This window comes from Talpa europaea (genome assembly GCF_964194135.1).
Source record: "Talpa europaea genome assembly, chromosome: 9".
In the NCBI taxonomy this organism is placed as follows: domain Eukaryota; kingdom Metazoa; phylum Chordata; class Mammalia; order Eulipotyphla; family Talpidae; genus Talpa; species Talpa europaea.
Window position 1 is genome coordinate 32150502 of NC_140076.1, and position 22310 is coordinate 32172811.

Sequence of the window (22310 nt, forward strand, 5' to 3'; positions counted from 1 at the left end):
TTACTTGCCCAAGGCAATACAGCTGGTAAGTGAATAGAGCCTAAAATCTACTTATAGTGGCCTTGAACAGCTGGCACCTACACTAGCTATGTCACTACTTAATATGAAAAAACTGCCATACTTCATTCAATTGCTTATATATGTTTGATTTTTGAGAAATATTTTAAAAGAGGAAAATTATTTTGTGCTTATTTTTTCCTAAAAGGATATTTTTCCATATGGAACGGTGCCTGCTATTGGTATCTAATTGTAATGGATATTCATTCATTCATTCAGCAGCGTAGTACAATGGAAGGATAAGCTCTGGAAGCAGAAGGAACTTGAATTCAGGACTGATCCTGCCTCCTACCAGCAATTTGACTATGAGCAAGTGGCTTGCCTGGTTTAAGCAGTTTCTATATCTGCAAAATGAAGACATTCATGTATCGTCTACAATGAATGCTGTGAGGAATAAATGAGAACATTCCAGGAGCTCCTCAAATTTATAAGAAAGTGCTTTGTGAATGTACATGATAAGCAGGTGGTCCCCCAAAGATAAATAAACAACCAGCAAACAAGTAAGAATTATTTTAAATTAGGGCAAAAAACAGCAGAGGAAAAATAAAAGAACTTCCACAAAGTTTCTTTTTTTATGTTAAGAGGAAGTCTGATTTTGTTTTCAAGTGATTGGTGCATCTGCAAGAAGAAGTCAACAGCAACAAGTATCGTCACAACTAATCACTCAGTAAATACTAAGAAATATGGATATTCAAACAAAATAAAATCCCTGGGTATACCAAGGTAAACTGAAAATGAGGATCAAGTTTATACAGAAGCTTTTTTACTCCCAATCAATCTAATTACCACCATGATAATGACAGTAATAACACCTATTATTTGCTAGCTATATATCAGGTACATCACACATATTTAATCTCTTCATGAAATAGGAATGACCATTCCCTTTCCACTGTCAAGGAAAAAGAAGCCCCATGAGGTAATATGACTTTCCCAAGGTTGTTCAGAGCAAAAAGAGAGTGGGATAGAAGTAAAAACACATTTATTAAGGGCCTCCCCGGTGGCACAGCGGTTGAGCGCTGGGTTGCGAAGCTGCCCGCAGCCTCTACAGTGCTGGTTCAATCCCCGGCTGCTCCCCGGCTGCTCCCCGGCCACTGAAGGAGGGTCCCACATGGCGCGCAGACCTCTCCTGCCGCCAGCTGCTCCCCTCAGCAGTGTATTTCGGTCCTTCTGCCTGCTCTGCTCCCCGCTCTAGCTCTGGTGAATTCTCTCACCCTCCCGCGCTTCTGACTGTACCTAGTGCGTGTATAAATAAATCTTTAAAAAAAAACAAAACACATTTATTAAAAAACAGCAAGTAGGGCCTCCATGGTGGTGCAAGGGGTTAAGATGCAACCTATGAAGCTATCAGTAGCCACTGCAGCGCAAGTTCAATGCCCGACAAGGGAGGTACCCACATGGTGCAGCAGACCTCTCCTGATTCACCCCGCTGCTCCCCTCAGCCGCTGCTCCCCTCAGCTGGGTATTTCAGTCAGTCTGTCTGTTCTGCTCCCCACTCTGTCTCTGGTGACTCCTCTCACCCCCTACACCTCTGGCCTGTACCCCAGTTCTTGAATGCATAAATAAATAAATGTTTAAAAAAAACAGCAAGTAATTTTGGTCTCCAGATTTTGTCAACCTCTTGAACATTTCTCCTTCGAAGCAGCATCATTTGCTTCTGAGTGTTAGTTACAGTTACAGTTCATTCTTCTGATCAACCCTGACTTTTTCATTTTTACCCAAAAATGCTTTGTCAGCATTGTCTCTCTTCATCTGTCCATCACTTCCTTGTTCCTCAGCAGAATCTTCTTCCCCTCCCTCTTCTTTGGTTTCCCAGATATCATCTTCCCTTTGCTCCTCTTTTTCCCTTTTATTCTTGTCCTCTTCTTCCTGTTTCCCTTTTTCCATTTCTTCATATAATTCTCTCCATTGCTTCTCCACATCCTGTTTAGAATGTGGAATTTCAAAATAATTTACAGATGGTATAAACAACGTTAACCCATTTTTGAAATGTCTGACATCATCCCACACTATTAAAGATTTTATTTACATACAAATTTTCAGTATGTGTGATGTGAGTATAATTTGTTCATAAATAAAATGGTTCAGATTCAACAAATATTTTCTAAATGCCTATGATAATGCTTAACATGGTGCTAGACAATCTACACACATTATTTCTATTTCTCACAGCATTGCACAAGCTAGGTGTTACAAGCCTCGCATTCTAGATGAGAAATCTGACTGCAGCTCAGGCTGATTAAATTACTTGCCTAAGCTATATAGCTAGTGAGTGGTAGAACTAGAATTAGAAACAAAGTTTTTTGGCTGTCAGTCTGGCCCTTTTCTGCTGCATCACAGTAACACAATCTTTGTGAACTCTCTGAATTTGCTTTTGAGCTGTGACAGGTACAAACTCATATTAAGTCAGAAATGGGACTCCTTCTGTGTCCTTTAATGTGTTTATCTAGGTGCCAGAATGTGATTCCTAGAGTTATTTTCATAATTTTTTCTATGCAGAAGGAACTTAAAGAAAGGATACTTAGTCTAAACTCCACCAGCATTTTAATTCTCACCTACAGCATCTGGGCCAAGTGGTCTCTTACCTACTACAAAGCTACACTGAGAATCTGCTTTCTCAGTAAAATGAGTCCTTCTAGAATCCTGCAGGGAGACAATGCCTGACATTTTATTGTGCTCACCATAAGATTAGAGAGAAAAAACATCTATCAATCAGGCCATCATTTTCTTATGCATGAAAAGCACTAGCTATGATTTGCTTTTTCTCTTTGTCCACTCCCACCCCCAAATATGCTCTTCCCCATCTCAATAACTCCATTTTCTAATCACTTGGGTCAAATATCTTGGAGCCATCCTTATTTACACCCACTCATACTGCATGTCTCATCCATCATTCCTGTAATATCCTCAAATGGATCTGAGGCTTTCTTCTTCTTTTTTTTTTAATATTTATTTATTTATACAAGCACTGGGTACAGTCAGAAGCACGGAAGGGTGAGAGAATTCACCAGGGCCAGAGCGGGGAACAGAACAGGCAGAATGACGAAATACACTGCTGAGGGGAGCAGCAGGCAGCAGGAGAGGTCTGCGCGCCATGTGGGACCCTCGTCCGGCGGCCTGGGGGTGATGGAACTGGCGCTGCAGATCGAACTGGCGCTTCACAACCCAACGCTCAACCGCTGCGCCACCGGGGAGGCCCCTGAGTATTTCTTCTTATCTCCACTACTACCACCTATTTCCACCTTTGTTCCACTATAGTCTTCTTTAATTGCTCTTTTTTTTTTTTAAATAACATAACTGCTAGAGTAATATTTTGAACTTTGGCCAGTTCATATCATTCCTCTGCTAGAAACAACTCTAATACTTTCCCATTTTACACAGGCATATGATACTAACTACTCTGGCTCTCTCGCTCACCCAGCTCTAGTCACACTGGCCTCCTTATTCTTGAACAAACAAGGTATGCTTCTATCTCAGGTGCTGTGTCTACTGTTCTACCTAGAGGCTCTTATTCCTTAGATAGCTGCATAGCTTGCTCCTTAATTCTTCCATGTCTCTTAACTATTACTCAAAGAAACCTCCCTGGCCACTGCTACTTAAAACAGCAGCCCCCAACGCTCCCATGATCACAGCCCTCTCTATTGCTTATTGCTCTCCATAGTATATCTCACCAACTTACACATACATATATTTATCTCTTCATATGTTTCTTGTCTATCTCCCTTAACTGAATATAAGCACCTTGAGGACAGAAACTTCTCTGTTCTATTTCAGTGATGTATACCCAGCAACTAAAACTGTGGTCTGAGCTCAATAAATATTTGTCAGGTGAATGTATGATTTAATCTAATAGGTACCCTGTATTGAGGACTTAATATAGTCTATTTAATTGTAAGAGAGTGGTTATCATCATTTCCAATATAAAACGAGAAAACTGAAGACCAGGGAGTTTAAGTGACTTGCCCAAGGTACTGAATTTATAAGTTATGGAGCCTAGATTTGTATTTAAGCAATTCAGCTCTAAAACTTGTGCTACATAACACTGCCTTACCAGAACATATTAAATGATAATCTCAAAGTAAAAACAAACCAAAAACATATTAAAAGTGTAAAGATATTTAGTAATTTTTCCCCGTGATGACTACTTCAATGTTTTTTGGAAATAAGAAGTATCAAAGTTCCCTCAAAATTTTTTTCTTTGGAGATGTGGTACATATACACAATGGAATATTACTCAGCAATCAAAAAAGATAAACTCACGCAGTTTGCAGCAACATGGATGGAGCTGGAAGGAATCATGCTCAGTGAAATAAGCCAGAAAGAAAAAGAAAAGTACCAGCTAGTCTCACTCATAGCAGGAATTTAGAAAACCTAAATAAGGGACCAGGGAAAAGACTAATTAATACAAAAGTAAAAATCAAAATCAACAAGCAACTATAAACCAGAGACACACTATGGGTCGTGGGAAAGGAGCAGGATTAAAACAAGCGTGGTGGGAATTGTATGGGGACTATAACCAAGATGGAAATGCATACATTGTGCAAAAATGAAAAATGATGTAAAAAATATATAAAATAAAAAAATTAATTTTTCTTTGGTCCTATGCTTTGCAGGTGCTTAAACATGAGCTTAGTTTGCCTATTGAGCAATTCAGTACTGACCAAAAACCTGCTTGAAAGGATCTTGCAGAATCAGGAAGTCTCAATGTAGGGTGTCACCATCATGAAACCATTGTCCTAATGATCATTCCACCCATTAAATAGTTCTGAGAGAGCAGGGAACCTGGTTAACAGCATGAACAACATCCTTCTTTCTCCAAGCCTTCCTTCCAAAATGGGTTCAATGGCTCCTTTCTGTATCACCGCACTGTGAGTTCTGGGTTCAAATATAATTCAACAAGTTAAAAGGTTGTGTGTGTTCTTGGGCAGAATGAATATATATATCTTAAATCTCACTTCTTCCATCTAAAAATTGGGAACAATCATATCCATCTTGCTGCATTCTTTTTAAGCATTAATTGGGATAAGCTTCATAATGTGCTCATAAAGTCAAGTCATAAAGTCACAAAGTTGTAAATGTCCAATGAATGTGAGTTCTTTTCCCACACCTCTCAAGGCCCTGTGACCAAAAAATGAGGCAATGAGTATATGAGCTGATTTTTAAAATGCAAAGAACAAAGCACAACTCAGGAGTCAGATATCTAGATAGAGTAGGATATTAGGATAGGAGAATATCTTACTTTTCTTATTCCCCAGGTTTTATTTTCAACCTCTTCAGCAAACTCCTCATCATTTGTAAGAAAGAAATTGTTGAAGCTACTGCCTGATTTCACATGTTGAAATGAAAATAGGATGGTTAGAGTCAGGTCAAAGGATTTTTTAAAAATCACCTGGGTGGCAGGGGAGGGGGGGGGTCCTTGCTAAATACAGATTCTCAGCCCATGTGCCCAGATTTTAATAAAAATTAAGGTAGAGTGAGGGAATATAAAGGTGATTAGTAATATAGAGGTACAGAATGCCGTACAGACCTATCTGATCTACTATTTCCTGGGGTTCTGTGTTCTTCAAGTGTCTGATCACTATTTTAGGGGGGTGTAAAGACATTTTTGCCAGTCTACTAGGCTCCAGATTGTTGCCCAGTGCCATGACATCACCTTTCCCTGATGTCACTTACAATCCTTTTCTTATTTTTCTTCTAATTGCATAACATTAGCTTACAACATTTAAGTTTCAGGAAAACATCATTATAATTCAACTTCTATACATGCTACTAAGCGATGACCACCAAAAGTTTAGTTTTTATTCATTACCACACAATAGGCATCTTAACCCTTTCACTCTTCCCTCAATTCCCTTTCCCTGTGTGAACCACCAAACTCTTTTTGTTTTGCTTTGTTTGTTCATTTTGAAAATATTCTATATATGAGTGAAATCATATTTGTCTTTGTCTGACTTACTTCACATAGTAAAATATACTTAACATCCATATATGTTTTGTCAAATGGCAAGATTTCATTTTTAAATGACTATTACTCCATTGTATACATAGTTATGAATTGTTTAATGATTTTTTTTGTCAAAGACTAATTGCATATATAATGGTGGTCCTAATAGGCTATATACTTTCTACATTGTTCGTTCCTGGCTCCTTTGTTATTAATTAGTTGTTCATATGTTGTGGGTTTATTTCTGAAATCTCAGAATTACTTTGATTTGTTAATGTTGTGAATTGTTTCACATGCATTGCATTAATTTTGATTCCCAAAAAATGACTTGGAAATTAAAATCCTTCTAATTTCATTGTGAGGAAAAAGGGATTTTCTTTACTCACTTCTGTCTCCTTCTAGTCTCTGTTGTCAGGAAAGAATGCAATCACTCCTGGGTTTGGGGCTGGGAGAAGCAAGGGAGGTAAGGAGGGGGGAAGGTGAGGAGGCAGAGGGATTCTATGCGAAGGTGTCAGACAGAGAACAGGAGGAGTCAGAAATCTAAGTAGTGGGCAGGTGATGGAATCACCGCCTATCTCCACACTGCCAGTCACTAGACTTTTCCAATATGGTACAGGACCCTGTGGTAAACTGGATGTGCCAGGATGATGGAGAGGGCAGGGTAGAATAGGGCCTGTGAGTGCCAGACCTAATTAGAAGGAAAGGATGCCTGCAAGGGTGTTGTCAGCATTGTGCAGAACTGTGTCACGAGAGAAAAAAAAGATAAAAGATAATGCTTGAGTTGTAGAAATATAGTCTCCCAGGCTTCCTCCCAGACCTGCTGGATCAGAATCTGGATTTCAATGATTCCCATGTGACTCATGTGCCCTTTAAAATATGAGAAACCAGCCCTCCCTGTTGGTGCAAGAGGTTAAGACACAACCTATGAAGCTATCTGCAGCCTCTGCAGCACAAGTTGGATCCCTGGCCAGGGAGTACCCATATGGTGCAGCAGACCTCTCCTGTCTTGCCTGCTGCTCCCCTCAGCAGTGTGTTTCAGTACATCTGCCTGTTCTGCTCCCTACTCTGTCTCTCGTGGGTCCTCTCACCTACCACATCTCTGGCCTGCACCCCAAGTCTTGTATGCATAAATAAATAAATCTTTAAAAATCAAATTTTGAGAAATGTAACTTTGGTGTGGTTTAAATTCCCAAATAGAAAGGTTTGCTTGCTTGGAAAGGTTGATAGAATTCAGAGCTATTGGAGCCAAATAATTTTTTAGTTTTGCAGGTGATCAAAGACACAGTTTCAAATATATATCTTAATGTTTTCTTTCTTTTTAAAAAAAAGATTAATTTATTTATGCATAAAAGAACTGGGGTACAGGCCAGAAGTGCGGGGGGCAGTTGTGTTGAGAGGATTCACCGGAGACAGAGTGGGAAGCAAAACAGGCAGATTTACTGAAATACACTGTGGAAGGGAGCAGCAGGTGAGACAGGAGAGGTGTGCTGCAGCATTTGGGTTAGCTCCCTGGTTGGGGATCGAATTTGCGCTGCAGTGGGTGCCAATAGCTTCATAGTGCTGAGAATTAACACCTTCAGCCACCAGGGAGGCCTTCTTAATGTTTTCAAAAGTGGAAAAGAAACCAACAAACTTTAAAAACCCAGCACATTTATTTTATTTTTTTTTTTTTGTGAGTTAATGGTTTTATTTATTGGCTTTTGTTCAAGGGTCAGGGACTTGAGTTGAAGGTCATGAACTTCAGTTAATTTCTTTTTTTTTTTTTTTTTTTTAATAAATTTTATTGTTATATTCCCCATACAATTGCAGCCCCCCATTCTGACCCCAATCCCTCCCCTCCCGCCCCCGCCCCCCTAAAAGTGTCTCTGGTTCATAGTTTTTTGTTGATTTTGATTTTCACTTTCTTATAGTTATTCATTTTCCTGGTCCCTTATTTAAGTTTTCTAGATTCCTGCTATGAGTGAGACCATCCGGTATTTTTCTTTTTCTTTTTGGCTTATTTCGCTGAGCATGATCCCTTCCAGCGCCATCCATGTTGCAGCAAATTGCATGTGTTTATCTTTTTTGAATGCTGAGTAATATTCCATGGTATATATGTACCACATCTTCTTGATCCAGTCATCTATTTTTGGGCATTTGGGTTGTTTCCAAAGCTTAGCTATTGTAAACAGTGCTGCTATAAACATAGGGGTGCAGGTGCTCTTTGGAATTGATGTTTCTGTGTCCTTTGGGTAAATACCTAGGAGTGGAATTGCTGGATCATATGGAAGCTCTATGTTTAGTAGGTCCAGAAATCTCCACACAGCTTTCCACAGTGGTTGGACCAGTTTGCACTCCCACCAACAGTGCAGAAGAGTTCCTTTTTCTCCACACCCTCGCCAACATTTGTTGTTGCTAGTTTTTTTAATATGTGCCATTCTCACTGGTGTAAGATGGTATCTCATGGTAGTTTTGATTTGCATTTCCCTGATGACAAGTGATGTTGAACATTTTTTCATATGCCTGTTGGCCATTTGCATTTCCTCTTCAGAGAAGTTTCTTTTAAGCTCTTCTGCCCATTTTTTGACTGGATTATTTTCTTTGTTGTTGTTGAGTCTCATCAGCTCTTTGCAGATTTTTGTGATCAGTCCTTTATCATTAGTGTTGGGTGCAAAAATGTTCTCCCAGTTGGTGGGGTTTCTCTTTGTTTTTGTTATTGTCTCTTTTGCTGTGCAAAAGCTCTTTAATTTGATGTAGTCCCAGCTGTTTATCTTTGCTTTCACTATCACTGCTTTGGGTGATGTGTCTGTAAAGATGTCTTTGATGTGCAAATCACGTAGTGTTTCGCCTATATTTCCTTCTATATATTTTATGGTTTCAGGTCTTATGTCTAGTTCTTTAATCCATTTTGAGTTGATTTTTGTGTATGGTGTGAGGTGGTGGTCAAGCTTCATTCTTTTGCATGTAGCGACCCAGTTTTCCCAGCACCATTTATTGAACAAACTTTCTTTGCTCCAATGCATATTCTTTGCTCCTTTGTCAAAGATTAGTTGACCATAAATCTGTGGGTTTATTTCTGGATTTTCTATTCGATTCCATTGGTCTGTATGTCTGTTCTTGTTCCAATACCATGCAGTTTTGATGATTATGGCTTTGTAGTATAGTTTGAAGTCTGGGAGTCTGATGCCTCCATTCCCTTCTTTTTTTTTCAGGAGAGCTTTGGCTATTCGGGGTTTTTTGTGATTCCATATGAATTTCATCAATAATTGTTCTATTTCTTTGAAGAATAACATTGAAATTTTGATTGGAATAGCATTGAATCTGTATATTGCTTTTGGAAGGATGGCCATTTTAATAATGTTTATTCTTCCAATCCATGAGCAGGGGATGTCTCTCCATTTCTTTGTGTCTTCTTCTATTTCTTTTAACAGTGTTTTATAGTTTTCTTTGTATAGGTCCTTTACCTCTTTTGTTAGATTTATTCCCAAATATTTGATTTTTTTTGTTTCAATAACAAAAGGGATGGTCTTTTTGATTTCTTCTTCTTCAGATTTATTGTTTGTGTATAGGAAGGCTACTGACTTTTGCGTGTTGATTTTGTATCCTGCCACTTTACTGAACTGATTGATGAGTTGAATTAGCTTTTCTGTGGAGTTTTTGGGGTTCTCTATGTATAATATCATATCGTCTGCAAATAGTGATAGTTTGACTTCTTCTTTTCCTATTTGGATTCCTTGGATGTCTTTCTCTTGTCTTATTGCCCTGGCTAGGACTTCCAGTATTATATTGAAAAGCAATGGTGAGAGTGGACATCCTTGTCTTGTTCCAGATCTTAATGGAATTGCTTTCAGCTTTTCACCATTGAGAATGATACTGGCTGTTGGCTTGTCATAGATGGCCTTTATGATGTTGAGGTATGTTCCTTGTATCCCAAGAATTTCAAGGGCTTTTATCATGAATGGGTGTTGCACTTTGTCGAAAGCTTTCTCAGCATCTATTGATATTATCATATGGTTTTTATATTTCTTTTTGTTGATGTGTTGGATAACGTTGATTGATTTTCGGATGTTAAACCATCCTTGTGCCCCTGGAATGAATCCAACTTGGTCGTGGTGAATTATCTTATGGATACATTGTTGGATTCTGATAGCTAAAATTTTATTGAGGATTTTTGCATCAGTGTTCATTAGGGAGATTGGCCTGTAGTTTTCCTTTTTTGTGTTGTCCTTGTTCGGTTTTGGTATTAGTGTAATGTTGGCTTCATAGAACGTGTTTGGTATTGTCCCTTCCTTCTCAATTTTTTGGAAGAGTTTGTGAAGGATAGGCACTAATTCGTCTCTGAATGTTTGGTAGAATTCATTTGTAAATCCATCAGGTCCTGGGCTTTTGTTTTTGGGGAGGTTTTTGATTACCATTTCAATTTCGCTAATTGTAATTGGTCTGTTTAGGTGTTCTATTTCTTCTTTATCTAGCTTTGGGTGATTGTAGAGTTGTAGGAATTTGTCCATCTCCTCTAGATTGTTAAACTTGAAAAACCCAGCACATTTAAAGGAAACAATCAGATTAGGCTTATTAATAGGAGTACATTCTTTAACAAAATGTAGAGTTTCTGTTATGTTCTGTATTTTTAAAAGACAACTTTAAAACAGAGATAACAATGGGAGTTTGTGCAAACTCTATCCACATTCTTCAGATAAGAAAGGAGACAAGAACATAATGTGTCTTGTGCCTCAGGCACTCACTTTTCTCCTGAGTTGGGAAATTGTCTTCCCAATTCCATAACAGGTTTCAGGGAGGACAGAGACTGAAAATGTCTCTCCTAAGGTCTGAGATTCTGAGCCCTCCTCTTTCCCTTCCAATTAGGGTCAGGAAAGATTGTTATAGGACAGCCCCGATATTGAACAGGTTCCTGGCTGTGGGTCCTCACCCGTGTGCTTAAAAGGGACTTATTAATACTCCACTACAGGCACACACAAAAGGTTAATAAAAGGTTTATTTACAAGGGAAAAGGAAATAAGGAAAATGTACAACTCAGGGAGAAAATAGGGAAATAAAGTCTTTAATGCGTCCTACCCGATCCGCCGACTTGGAAACCCAAAGCACTCTCAGAGCTGGCCGGACGCTGCGAGCTGGTGGAGAGCCAAAATGGGGGACCCCCCCAAAGCCCACGTGTCTGTCTTTATATCAACCTGGCTGCTTAACCCCACCCTCAGGTTCCAGCCACCTTCCCTTTGGTGGTGATGGGATTTGGAGTTCCCAGTGGCTTTGGCTTTGTCCTGGGGTGGGGTGGAGTCCACAAAGCCTGTATGGAATTAGCTTTAGGACATCCTTTTCCCCCTAACAGGATGACTGGCAGAAAGAGGGATGCTAGGTCAGGACTCGTCTTCCTGGCTAGGACAATCACCCACAACATTTGTTTAGGGATTATAATATTCCAAGGTTTTATCACATCTTATATTCCTTTTCATCCGCAGAATCAGCCTCTAAGAATCATGTAAGATCTGCAGAAACAGTCTAAAGTATTAAAACCCCTGAATCTGGCCTCAGAAAGACCGAAGCTAAAATTCCAGTTTTTCTGCTTATCAGATATATGTCTTTAGGCAAATCATTTAACTTTTTTGAACCTCAGATTTCATATTTAGAAATATGATGTTTCCATATATCTGAGGCATACAGTAGGGGGAATGGGGGGGGGCCTGTCAAAACAGGGGCGAGATGAGCACAAGGGAACTATGATTATGGTTCACTGGTGCTGTGGTGGTAGGAGAATTATGAGGACTACACCTGAGAGGAAAAATCAAAAATTGCACATATGAAATAGGATGTAAGAAAATAAAAAATTCAAAAACTAGAAGTAGATTTCATAGTGAGAATTTATTGGCATATATAAAGTCTCTAATACAGAGCTTAGCACATGTAAGGGCATCAGTAAATTTTGGCTATTATAGTCATTAGGACAAATACAATTTAAAGATGAGCAGTTTGAGGCTTAGAACGTTTAAGACTCGTGCAAGTCTTGTAATTTCCAACCTGGAACTCTTTCCACTTTGTGTTAAGAACTGTTGATCAAACTACTGAGCCCAGAGAGACTTTACCTGCCAAAGGTTCAGGCCAAGCATGCTGATGTTATAATAGTGACAAATGGTGCAGTCAGACTTATATTTAGGGTTGTCTATTTCTGGATGAATCTATTCCCCCCGGTAACTGGAATTGTCAATGATCCGAGGTTTCCATTGTCTTTAAGCAAAGAACCAAAGAATGAACCTGGCATTAGTATGCTTCCATTCTTCTGATCTTATACAAGCTGGAAGAAAGGCAGTTGTGATTTAGGCATATTCAGAACAGGATTCCTGGAGCTTCCTTCCTTTTTTTTGAGTTAATACTCAAGACTTTAAAATTCCACTTTCAACCCAAAGGAAGCCAAACAAGATGAGAGAGGCCCATTTGGAACTTAGTCCTACCTCTCTGCATAAGTTTGTTCATGAAGTTAAGAAAATGTGGTTTCTTAGAGAACATCAACAAAGGACTCCAGCATGGGACCAATCTCTTCCTGGTGTACAGCACAGGAAACTGTGGCCAAATAAAATCTGCTTGCCTCAGTCAGTTTTATCTCTAGATCATTTGAGAGCAGTTTCCTTTAGTTCCCTCTTGCTTATGAAATGTGGTCAGGAGTTAGCCTTTAAAAAGAACCCTTCCCTCACTTCCCTCCTCCACACCCTTAACTCATTCATGTCCCAGCTTTCTCTTTCTGGACTACTTCTGAGACTTCTAGCTCCTAACCCAGAACATATTTTGTTTTGATATGTTCCTTTGGCTGCCTTCCACCACTCTTGACAAAACTCTTATCTGGACCAGAGTTAGTTGTTAGCAGCCCACTCTCTCCCAGTCAGGCATGTCCCTGATGGCAGGGATCAGATGAAGCTATAGACTTAAGGCAGAGACAGAGGATGGGAGGAGGAGGACCACAGGATCTCAGATTTTATGTTTTATAAATTAAATTTTATGTGTCTTCCTGTCTTATTTCTCACAGCCACTGGAAAGAGCGTTCCCTCGCCTTGTATTTTGGGTTGGTGTCAGGGACCTTTTCCACTTTCCATCTGCTGCCTCATTCCAGTCCTCTGGTTTCTCGGCCTCTGTGTCTGGAAGGCACTCAAAGTCCTCCCAGTCCTAAAACAAAATGTTCCTCTATGAGGACAGATGTGTGAGCTGGGATGAAACTGGGATCCAGGGTACAGTAGTGGGGGCCCTGTCTCCAACACCCCCTGGTCCTTGCCCGTGAACCCAGTTCAAGATGGCTAAGAAACCTAGTAAGAGAAAGGAAAAGCCTTTAAAAGCAATCCCAGTCCTTCCTCAGGTTCACTATCACTTTAAGTTCAAATAAGATGCCTCTGATCCCATCCCATACCCTTCTTTGTGTCCCTATTGTCATAACAGGTCTTCTAACCTAGGTCCCTCTTCTTGAAGGCCTACTTTGGTAACCTGCCTTAGAGCCAAAGATGTTTCCAGATCTACATCAGTACTTCCTTGTACCTCAGGCCTGTTCTATTTCCCAAGACAAAGCTCCAAGTCACAAACAGCCTATCCTAACTCATATTTCCAGCTATGGAACCTTAAAGGCTTTGCTTTATCTACCTGGCAGATCACCTTGGTACTGACCATTTGCCCAGACTGGGTTAAGTTTCTGTGCCAAGTCCACTAGGCTCATAGTCACTCAGCAGCATTGCAACTGGGACAAAGTTCCCTGAATCCTGGGCTGCCTCAACTGCTTTGTGAATTCTGAGACATAATAGTAAATGTCATATACTGGGGACTAGAGTCTTGATAGAGCCTCATCTATCTCATCAGTTTCTATTTTCCCCAAGTGTAATCAGGAGAAAACAACCTTTTTCCTTTCCCTCAGCTTTGAGCTAATCCTGACTCCATTAGGTGCTTGACCTCACCAAGAAGTCTATGAATATTCTTGCTGTCCTGAGTCTACCTGTTGGACCTGGAAGAAACCTAGTTCCTTATTTTCCCATCATGCTGAAAACCCAGATATTTCACCTGGTCATCTGAGACTTAATACCCTCATTAAACTTCCCTCTTCTGGGATTTGGAGCCCTTTGCTGACCCTCTCCATAGGACTGGGCTACTGCTTGCTACTCTGCAGGTCCCTCCTCAGGAATTAGATTCCTGCTTAGGGACTAGATCCCATGCTTCTCCTTGCTTAACCCTGAGCATTTCCTCTGTATGAGACTGAATCTGCTCTGACCTGCAGAGTGGCAGCATAGTAGACGAGACCCTCCTTGACCTTACTCCCACAGATCTCTCCAATCTCATCTCCCACCATCCCCCATCTTGAACGTTATGCTCTCCAAATACTGAATTGCTGCTTTCAGTTCTTTATACAATCATGTTATTTTCCACCTAATAGTTATGCCTTTGCTCCTGGTGTTCTCTGGGTCTGAAGTGTCTTCCCTCCAAATCAATCCCACTTCCCTTGCTTTAACAAATTCTTGTTTGAAATCCAGCACATTATTTTTTTTTAAGATTTATTTTTATTTATTTATACAAGCACTGGGTACAGTCAGAAGCGCGGGAGGGTGAGAGAATTCACCAGAGCCAGAACGGGGAGTAGAGCAGGCAGAAGGACCGAAGTACACTGCTGAGGGGAGCAGTGGGCGGCAGGAGAGGTCTGCGCACCATGTGGGACCCTCCTCTGGTGGCCGGGGAGCAGCCGGGGATCGAACCGGTGCTGCAGAGGCTGCGGGCAGCTTCGCAACCCAGCGCTCAACCTCTGTGCCACCGGGGAGGCCCAGCACATTATTTTTTTAAGATTTATTTATTTATGCATACAAGAGCTGGAGTACAGGCCAGAGATGTGGGGGGTGAGAGGATTCACCAGAGACAGAGTAGGGAACAGAACAGGTAGACTGACTGAAATATACTGCTGAAGGGAGCAGCGGGTGAGACAGGAGAAGTCTGCTTTGCTATGTGGGTTGCTCCCTGGCAGGCTGGGGATCGAACTCGTGCTTCAGAGGCTGTAGATTGCTTCATAGCGTTGTGCTTAACCCCTTGTGCCACCAGGGAGGCCCGAAATCCAGTACATTATTAACATTAAATGCCATGTAATAAGGATTAACTATGTACTGGGCAGTATGCTGGTTACAGAAGCTTATTTAAACTTCACAACAGCCTTTTCACATAGGTATTAAAATTCCTATTTGTGAAATTGACTTACACAGCAATTAGATTCCTTGCTCAAGGCCTGTTAGTAGATTAGGGTCTTATAGTAAATGGTGGAGTTCACATTCAAACCCAAATGTGTCTGACCCTGCAACCTATTTTCAACACTTAGGTTAAAACCTCAGGTTTCTTATCTTCAGGATCCTCTATTTGCAGTTGTTCATCCCATTTCCTAGGCTTCCGGGCATAGGAGTTCTTTTCTTCCCGGGAGGCAAGAAGTCACAGTCATCTTCCAGATTCCCAGCTGCTACTTGTTGGTTGTCCATTTTGACCTCATAAGTAGCATTTGGATTAATGATCAGAGTGTAAAGGTGAGTATCTCTACGGATCTAAAAGGGGAATGGGAGAATATTTCAGTTCTATACTGGATATCTATAGGTCAAACATTAAATGCACCACCTAAAATAGACCCTCAATTCCTGAATGCTACTCCGCAAATACTCACAAACACACTTTACCACAACCCTTATTCATTTCTTGGTTAAACCTATAGAGACTCTGGGTCTGATTCTCCTAAGTATATACTCACACTCCTCTGGTCTCCTCACCGCCCATTCTTCCTCCACCACAGCTCTGGTCATTCTCTGATCTTATTTGTTTTTCTGTGTGTCCCACTAGGCTGAAAGCTTCTCAATGTTAGCATCATGTCTGATTCATCTATTTTGTCTGCAGTTTCCAAAATAAAGCCAACTCCAGAGAAGGACTTCAGGAAGTTTCTACATATACAGCTGTTGTATAATCCTGCTTATTCAGGTCTTGGGCCTGAATACAGGTTCTCCAGTGCCCATGGGCGTCTCTGGATTCAGGTCTGCCTCTGTCTTGCACTCTAGCTGTAATACTGTTATAGGACAGGGAGAGGGTCAGCCCAAACCCCGCAAACCTGCCTATTCTAAATGGGTTCTGCCATCCGCCGCATCAACACAAAACATATAAGACTTTAATGGGAAGGAACTTTAATAAAACTAGGAAACAATACAGGTAAGGCAAAGAGTCTAGTTTCTAAATGAAGCACCCAAAGTTACCCGTCCCCTCGTGGGTAAAAGTCCATCCAAATGGGATTGGCCCAGAGCAAAGCCCCAAAGCCTGCCACAAGTCTAAAGCATCTTCCAGTGGGGACCCACAGCAAAGGGTCAGAAATAACCAGACAAGCCCGGAAGGAAAAGAGCAAAATCAACATCAAGATAAAAACTGCCATTGTCACCTCCCCACGGGTCTCACCCACATCTGTGTCACCCAGTCTACGACCAAAAAACAAGCGCAGTTTCTTCACGTGTCTCTAGGCTCCATGTGCCTCCTCCAGGTCTCCTGGCTCCATCCTGCTTCCTTCCTCAGTCTCTTCTTCAGCTTCTCCTCTTCCTGCTCAGCTCCACCCTCCCTTGGGTGGGGCAGGGAACCTCCCCCTTTCCTGGGACCACCCTGTTACAATACCACTCTTTCTCAAGTCTTCTTATCTTTTCTCATGTCATTAGATCTTCCAAGAATTTAACTCTCCCTAAAACTGTCACCCTTTCACAGGACTAGTTTGCATTTTTCATTGAAAACTGAGCGCAGGGGACAGCTCCAGAAAGCATTTCCTAAGCCTCCTAGTTGGGCAGGGGGCCTAAACTGTGCTTCCAAAAACCCTCATCACATTAAGTGGTCACTCTCCTTTGCCTGACTGACCTTCAGTGGACTGTGAGCTCTGTGAGGTCAGGGGCCTTGTCTGGTTCACTCTACTCCCACTACAAAGCCAAGAACAGTGCTGGAAGTCAGTGAACGCCTGTTGAGTGGCTGATGAAATCCAGCTCTGTTTTTTCTTTTTAAAAAGATTTATTTATGCATACAAAACTGGGGTACAGGCCAGAGGGGTGGGTAAGAGGATTCACCAGAGACAGAGTGGGGAACAGAGCTGGCAGACTGACTGAAATACACTGCTGAGGAGAGCAGCAGGCGAGACAAGTGATGTCTGCTGCGCCATGTGGGTAGCTCCCTGGCCAGCCAGGGATCGAACTTGTGCAGATAGGTTCACAATGCTGTGCTTTAACCCCTTGCACCACCAAGGAGGCCCAAAATCTAGCTCTTACATACAGTCAACCTACATTTCTCTAACCATATATTATTAAGATAAATCTACTCTATTTCTAAGCCCATTAATTGCCACTTTTACCATCCCTTCCAATATCTAGCAGTGGGAAACTGAGCCATGCAACCATTGTTCCAAGAAAGGACCTTAAGTGAATATCTAAGCTTTTAGATAAACTACTCCTAAGAGAACACCTGTAATTTATGGCACTTCTTTAAGCTTATAATTGGAGATGACAGCATTTAAGTTAGGATTAAATGAGATAACATAAAAATGTTTATCCTTTTTCCAGGTCAACAACCAGCACACACACTCACCCTACATTTGATGGTCTTGTTGTTCTCACGATATTTCCCTTGGTATTGAAGGATGACATGTACTTTGCTGTTGCCAAAGCCACAGATGTCAGGTCCTGGAAATTAAATCTCAATGCATTATTTTATACCACTTTTAGGCAGTTTTCCTGTACTCAAGTTAAGGATAATTTCAGGAGAATTTAGCAAAGGGTCTATTTGCAAAGGCTCTAGGCCAGTAACAGTGAGGCTATTTCCACCCCTAGGCTTGAGGGGTAAGAAGTTGTTACCAGAGACCTTGTAAGAAAAGAGTTCTATGAAGACAGCAGCAAGGAGAGAAGCTGATACTTTTAGAGTAGGAATACAGCTCTCTTCTCTCCCTCTGATCTCCTGCCAATGGTCCCATTGCTGAAACCCAATAGGAGGAAACCTTCCCCACCCCACCCTCAAGCACTTTATACCATGGCATTATTTAATTCACAAAACAAGTAGGTGCCACCAACCCCAGCTTTACCTTAGAAAATTGTGGCTCAGAAAAGTTAAGCAATTTACCCAAGATCAAATGGCTGATAAGTTGCATTGCTGGGATTCAAACTATATCTGTTCTGGAAACAGAACCTGGGGGTCTCCTTTGTGAAACCTTTAAAGGGAACTGTTGATAAGTGTTGGTCTCTAAGTCTAGCAAGTTTAACCTCACAAAGATCTGAGAAGAGGTTGTTGGGTTTTTCCTTTGCCATAATTATCTATACATGGGAAATTGAGATTAAAAAAGTGAAAATTGCGCTTTATTTCTAACTTGTAAGAAATGTTTAACATCATCAAAGAAGTTTGCAAATCTACCTGATTTAAAGATATTAATTTAAATTTAAAAATTTAAGAAAAAAAAATCAAGAAAAAAAAATAAAAAAAAAATAAAAATTTAAGAATCTTGGCCAACTTTTATAAGAGATTCATAGAGCATGGTCAAAAGTAAAATTATGTTTGTGGAACATAACACAAATGTTACCTAAATGACTCTCTTTCGAAATTAATGCTGTCAAAAGAAATCAATGTCTTGATGTTGAAATTTTTTCTTATATGTAGCAAAACTAGAAGTGTTTTTTCCCCCACCACCATCCTTTATACCCCTTTAATTCTTTCTCCCTACCCCCTCCTTTTTAACCTCAGAAACCACACTTTATTAGTGTCTGCTAATTTTTATGTCTTTTACTTTGTGTAATTGTCCGCTGTGTAAATGTCTATACTTGTCTCTGTCATTCTGACGTGCTTTACTATACATAAATCCCTCAGACTCCTTCCATTTTGCTGTAAAAGGCAACATTTCATCTTTCCTTATAGTTGAATAATAATACAGCTTCTTTTCCTAATCCTCTCATCCATAGGCATTCAGGTTGTTTCCATGTCCTAGCTATTGTAAATAATGCTGCAGTAAACACTGTAGTACATATGATTTATATATGCTGAGTTGATGGCTTTATATCTCCAGATAGATGCCCAAGAGTGGGATTGCTGGGTTATACAGTATTTCCATTTTTAGTTTTTTAAAGTAAATTCAGATCACTTTCCAAAATGGCTGCACCAGTTTACATTCTACCAACAATTTAATAGCATTCCTCTTTCTCCACATTCTCTCCAGCACTGGTTGTTAAGGGTCTTTTTAATACTTGCCATTCTCATGGGGTGAGATATTTCACTGTGGTTTTGTCCTGAATCTCCCTTATTAAAAGTGATGACGAACGTTTTTCCTTATATCTATTGGCCTTCTGGATATCCTATTTGGTGAATGGTCTCTTCAGTTGCTGCCCATTTGATTAACTGGGTTGCTTGTTTTTTTTTACTATTAAGTTGAATAACTTTTGTATGCCTTATTTATTAACCCTTTCTTGGTTGTGTAACATGTGAATATTTTCTCATTCGGTAGAATATCTTTTCAGTGTCCTTAAATTTTCTTTCACCCTGTAAAAGATTTTTAATTTGAAGTAATCTTAATTATTTATTTTTGCTTTGATCTCTTGTCAGAGGGGTTGAGTCTCTAAAACCATCTGTATCATTGATATCATGAAATGTTTTGCCAATGTTTTCTTCTATATACTTTTTGTCGTAGTTCTTATATCTAAGCCTTTAATCCATTTTGAATTTATTTTCATGCATGGAGTTAGAATGATGCAACTTCATTTTTTTTACATGTGACCTTCCAGTTTTCTCAATACCACTTGGTGAAGAGACCCTCCCCATTATATGACTCCTTCATCATGAATTAAATGGTAATATATTCATGGATTTATTTCTGGACTTTTGTTCTGCTTCATGATCCATGTACTTATTTTTATTTTAATACCAGATATTTTTAATTAATTTTGCTTTATAGTATACAATCAGGTTATGTGATGCCTCTACTTCTCTCCTTTTTCCTCAGGGTTGCTTTAGCTGTCAAGCATAGGTTTTACCCTAGTTTTTAACTTTATTTCCCATCATTATAGCTCTCTGATTATCCTAAGCATGCACACACATTTGCTTGCACACACACACACACAACACAATGTGCTCTAGTCACATTGGTTTATGTGGTTTCTCTACTTGCATTTTAATTTCATCCTCTGAATTTTGGCATACACTGTTTCCCCTATCCTCATTACATTTCTTTTCTGCCTATTAAAATCTAACCCATTCTTTAAAGAACAATAAATCTCTCCTCAAAAAAGACCCCAGTTGAACTGAGTCATGCCATCTTTTGTGATCTCATGCCTTTTTTATAGTATGTCTTTCATTCTGCTTTTAAAAAAAATTACCTACTTGCCTATGTCTCCACTAAACAGAAGGTAAAAGAGTGGATTAGAATAAAGCACAGGTCTTAGTCAGATGATCTAAGGTCAAATTCTGGCTTTCTACTTCTTAACTTAGGCAAATTTCTTGCCTCCATTTCCTTATTTGAAAAATGGAGATGATAACAGCCCAGACTTACTGGGTTATTTGAGTGTTAAATAAATAATATTCAAATGAAAAGAGAAATCAGTTTAGAAAGAATGTCTGATTTCCCTACAAACCACCATGTACATACACACATACATTGCTTGTGAGAAGGGTGGATTCTGAACAAAACAGAGGACAAAAAGGTACATTTTAGATACCCAGATTGCTATATTGCTCTACATGACAAAGAACTTGAAAAATAATAAAGAGAGTTGGGAGGGAGGGAATACAGAAAGAAAAGGGGCAAATCGCTAAAGAAGGTTTTTTTTTTTTAAGATTTATTTATATATTTATACAAGCACTGGGTACAGCCAGAAGCGCTGGAGGGTGAGAGAATTCACCAGAGCCAGAGCAGGGAACAGAACAGGCAGACTGACGAAATACACTGCTGAGGGGAGCAGCAGACGTGGCAGGAGAGGTCTGTCACACCATGTGGGACCCTCGCCGGCGGCCGGGGATCGAACCAGCGCTGCAGAGGCTGCGGGCAGCTTTGCAGCCCAGCGCTAACCGCTGCACCACCAGGGGAGGCCCTAAAGAAGGTTTTGACAAGGGCTTGCAGAGAAAGATCTGAAGCTCCCTAGGAAAAGAAAGAAATACTTAGAGCAAATTTACAGGAAATTTTGCTGTATGACATGTAGGGTAGTCCTTTCCTCTGACCTCGTACAAAAACATTCAATAAAGATCACATTCTTCATCAGTGCATTAGGGTTGGATTAGTTGCTGTAGCTTGTTGGTTTTTTAATGTCAACATGTTGAAACTGGATTCAAGGTTGGAGCTAAGTAACAGCCGAGCTGCCCCAGGGAAGCCTAGTGACATGAGGTTGCAGATGCAACATTCAAAATGCATGATAATTTCCCTGACCTCTGTGCCTTACTCACTGCCGGCCGGAGCCCCCTGAGAGCCGTCTTATCATAGTAGGCATGGTGACAGTGTCCACACAGTTTACAAACCTTTTTCCTTTCCTGAGAACTGGGAGATGTCTCTCTCTACTGTAACCTGTAGCCATGTACCTCTCCACCTCTTCGGCCTATTTATAGTAACATTTAGGGTAACAGTTGTTTTTCAGGCCTTTGAAGATTTTACTGCCTAGGGTGGTGGGGCTGCACATTAGAAATTTCCTGTCTCAGGTTCATCTGAGCCTTTACAACAACTACATTGGTTCTCATTAAGACCTCACCGGGCAGACAGTGACTGCTGGCAGAGCTTACCAAACATGATGTAATACTCGAATTCCGAATGCATATCCTCCTGGTTCAGGGTGTCGGGAAAGAGTTTCACATACCCGCCACCGCAATCGATGACTTGCTCATGTTTTACTGAAAACTGAACCACAAAGGTCTCATTCTCATTGCTGAATGGTTTACACCTCGTTGAGAGGGCATAAGACTTGGTGTCTTCACTGGCCTGGAGACCTGGGAGCAGAGAGCACAGAATCTTTAGAATTAAATACCTCAACTACTAGAGAGACCCAAAACCTAGTCTCACCAATCTCAGGGTTTGTTTTTTTTTACATACCTACTGTGTGCTGTGCTAAATGTTTTACACATGTTGTCTTACTCAAGTCTCAGAACAAGTCTTTGACATGGTGATTAACTCCACTTTACAAATTAGGAATATGTGTCATGAGCAGGTAAAGTGACTTAAAAGGGGAGTTAAGGGCCTCCCTCCCCTGGCGGCGCAGTGGTTGAGCACTGGGTTGCGAGTCTGCCTGCAGCCTCTGCAGCACCAGCTCGATCCCAGGCCAACGGTGAGGGTCCCACAAAAAAAAGGGGGGGAGAT

At 40.5% G+C, this 22310-nt stretch overlaps 1 pseudogene across 1 annotated transcript in view; it reads right to left on the minus strand.

Moving 5' to 3' along the window:
- Positions 1–1731: 1731 nt before the first annotated feature.
- Positions 1732–22310, minus strand: part of LOC311176656 (calreticulin-like) — a 54457-nt pseudogene continuing 33878 nt past the window's right edge. Inside the window, exons 4-10 of the transcript in view lie at positions 21740–21943; positions 17585–17679; positions 15326–15534; positions 13062–13147; positions 12056–12217; positions 5297–5372; positions 1732–1980 (exon numbers count right to left, since the gene is read on the minus strand). The product of the transcript in view is annotated as a calreticulin-like (transcript). The remainder of the gene's footprint in view (positions 1981–5296; positions 5373–12055; positions 12218–13061; positions 13148–15325; positions 15535–17584; positions 17680–21739; positions 21944–22310) is intronic.